The sequence below is a fragment of the Acanthochromis polyacanthus genome, chromosome 6 (assembly GCF_021347895.1).
Source record: "Acanthochromis polyacanthus isolate Apoly-LR-REF ecotype Palm Island chromosome 6, KAUST_Apoly_ChrSc, whole genome shotgun sequence".
Taxonomy (NCBI): domain Eukaryota; kingdom Metazoa; phylum Chordata; class Actinopteri; family Pomacentridae; genus Acanthochromis; species Acanthochromis polyacanthus.
The window spans coordinates 7,338,430-7,342,030 of NC_067118.1; positions in this window are offsets into that span (position 1 = coordinate 7,338,430).

Sequence of the window (3,601 nt, forward strand, 5' to 3'; positions counted from 1 at the left end):
ACTGCTCGGCCTGTCAAGGAGCCTCCAGGAAACACCGGCTTATTCTTTGTTTTTTGGTATCTTCTGTTGTATTTGTAGAGTACTCACTAGTGACTGTGACTAGTGACTGACAAGGAAATGTGGCTTGAAGGTGATGCATGGTAACCAGCAACGTTGATACACTAGAAATACATGGACTGTGCCGTTTGTTTTATCACACTCAAATCAGATGCAACTCCTGTAACCATCTCTATCACACTGCATCAAAACAGCAACAAATATGTCATATATTTTCTAATGTAACAGCATTTAATCAAAAAAAAGACATGTAATTACACACATCTGCCCACTAGGGGAGCAGTTCCTCATGTTTTTGGTCTAAGAAGATGAGACAAAACTTTACTACTCCTGAAGGAAACTCTTTTGCTAGATTTTGCTCAGAAAACCAGATTATTTAACCTTTAATATGCAGAAAGTAAGATGTGTTACTGACAATGAAACAGGTTGCTAAAGTAAGGCTGCAGACGAAGTAATATTGGTTAATGATACTGAGAGGGTAAAGTAATGTCTCACATGACAATGAAATACTGCACATGAAATTAGAATATTCCACATGATAAAATGAAGTTTAAGTATTGCATATGAAAAATAAATATTGCACTGTTGTTTTTTAACTTTTCCCTGGTGGTTAAGTGATGAAAACTGTAGTTTTTGGATGCCTTTTTTATTTTTACAGAAAATCCCATTATTATTGAAAGGATCCCTCAATAAAATCATGTCTTTTAACAGAAGAATGTGTCCGATTAGTCACAACAGCTGAAATTATGTTGGTTTTTAAAAATGTATTCTGTTATGAGCTTGGCAGGAAAGTTTCTAGTCATTTTTTTTGCATGAATATAAAAACAAACTAAATTTATGTATAATCTTTTGTTAATGTAACAGGAATGATTTTTATACATCAGGACACGTTTTCTCAAACATGTAAAACCACATTTGTGAAAAAATGTAGGAGGTTTGAGGGGTTTAACGCCACTTTTATGTAGGAGCTCTTGTTAATTGCCTGTAAAAACTTTCTTGCTTTCTTGCTTTCTTTCTGTCTGTCTGTCGATGAACTTCTTGCAAATCAAAGAAATTCTGTCTTCTTGGATTCATTTGTGTTCATATCCTGAAACTTTGCTTTGTTCATATGTGAAATTAAAGTCAATATGTTGTGCTGTATATGACGGTGTTTAGGTGGTGAATGGAGGACTTAGGTTTACAAAAGGCCGGTGAAGTGGCACCAGACGGACGGAAATATTACTACGTATCCTGGGAACAAATGGGCTCTTTGTCTTACTGTGGTATTCAAAATATTTTTTTAACCTTTGTGTTTGTCTTTGCGTCCATCTCATCTCATTCTGTCCACTGTGCTCTTGTTTCTTGAGCCAAATTGGTGTTGCAAGTCTAATTAGAGAACAAACAGAAAACTGATGGTAAATGTACTGATACAACCACATTAAACTGAACAAACCAAGATCAGATCCACGTTTTTACACCTCAAGATAAAGACAAAACTGAAGAGAGCAACACATACTAGTGGTCTCATCATGGGGTGAAGCGTGGTGGTGGCATCATGATGTGAAGCATGGTGGTGGTGGCATCATGATGTGAAGCATGGTGGTGGTGGCATCATGATGTGAAGCATGGTGGTGACAGTATCATCATGTGGGGATGCTGTTCAGCAGCAGGTCCTGGAAGGCTGGTAAAGGTCATAGGCGTCAGTTTAGGGGGGGACGGTGGGGACGTGTCCCCCCCACTTTTTGTCAGGGGTCATTTTGTCTTCAACACATTCAAATTTTTCACATGTAAGCCGTTGTAAACCCAGTTATTTTCAGTAGTATAGAAAATTCCGACGCTCCTGAACGCACCATCCGCACTCGGCCGAGAGTTGCACAGACACGCAGCACACCTTCGTGAGGTTAAAAAAACAACAAAAAAAACCGCCCAGATGCTAAATTTGCGCCTGTGCCAAGTGGAAGCTCCGACCAGAGGCGTGCAGGGGCAAAATTTCGGCCCGGGAGAATTAGTATTATAGCGGCCCACACACCCCTCTAACCGCATGTAGCGATAGCTCCACAGTTTGAGCCTCTGCCTTTGGTGTGGTGAATTCGAGCCCAGCTTGTGGCATTTTGCCGCCGTTCTTCGACATTTTCTCAAAGTGCTGTGGTCTCCGTCCCCCCCACTTTTAAAAACAAACTGACGCCCTTGTTAAAGGTAGAGGGTAAAATGAATGCAGCAACGTACAGAGAAATCTTGGAGAAGAACCTGATGCAGTCTGAAGAGAAGTGAGAATTGGAGAAGATTAGTTTTCCATCAAAACAATGAGCCAAAGCAATCAGCCAAAACTACAGTGTTTTTATTTTTAAGACAAGAAGGTGAATGCTGTGGACTTGCAAAACCCAGATCTCCATCCAACTGAGAATTTGCAACTGGATGTGAAAAGAATTGTTCCCTCACAACACCTAAATCATCCCCACTCTGAAACCTGGTGGTGAATACTGGCTGATGACTCCTTCTGAGGAGTCATAGGTGTCTTGGTGGCCTCTTGCTCATCTACTTTTTGCACAGTTCCCCAGTTTTTGAGAAAGACCTGCTTTAAGAAATTTACTGGACTCCAGGGTAGATTAAGTGAGTTGGAAAATTTCAGTTACCTTTTCAGCTCTGTCCACTCTTTCTCTGCTACAGTAGCTCACACATGAACAGCATCATCAACAAACCTGCATATAGGTGACTGAACAATTAGCAATGTCTTCATTTCACAGAATGCAACAATGCAGACCATCCTCATTGGAACTCAGGAAGGAAAACAAGTGTCTGAGTCCCCCATCCACAATATTTTGGTTCTGTTTTGGTCCTGTTTTGCGTGTTGCTAGGAGTATTTAAAAATCTGCTGCCCAGATATATATGTATGTCACAGGCCAAATTAGAATCCAGGCAGATTTAGAATCCGCCTAGGCAGAATTAGAATTTTAATTTCGCCTAGGCGAAATCAAAATCCTACCATGGTTGTACGGATTTCAGTCTTGATATATCAATAGTCTGTATATTAGCAAGAATAACCCTAACCCTAACCCTCTAACAGGATTTTGGTATACAGTATATGAAAAAACAAAAACAAAAACAGAAACTACTTTGACAACATAATTTTTTCCCTGCTTATTTTGCCAAGTGTTGAGGACAAAAGTTGACTTTACTTCTAAAGTAATTATTTACCTTGTATCTAAAACCAAATTTCAAGGTACATAATTTTAGAGAAAACAAATAATTACATTAACAGAGCATACCATATTCAAAACCCTTCAAATTTCAATCCAGCCTAGGCGAAATCAAAATTCTAATTCTGCCTAGGCGGATTTAAAATCTGCCTGGATTCTAATTTGGCCTGTAACAGTTGTGTGATATATCATGGTGCAAGAACGTCTTGAAAAGAGTGTTCTGTCATTTGAGGTTTTCTTAGTGTTTTTTGAATGTTGCATTGATAATATATTTCCCATAGTGTTAGAGTCTCTGCCATCCAAAAACTAAATACAAACACAACTTAAATACAAAAACAGCATTATTGCCTTAGAGCTAAGAGACCGAC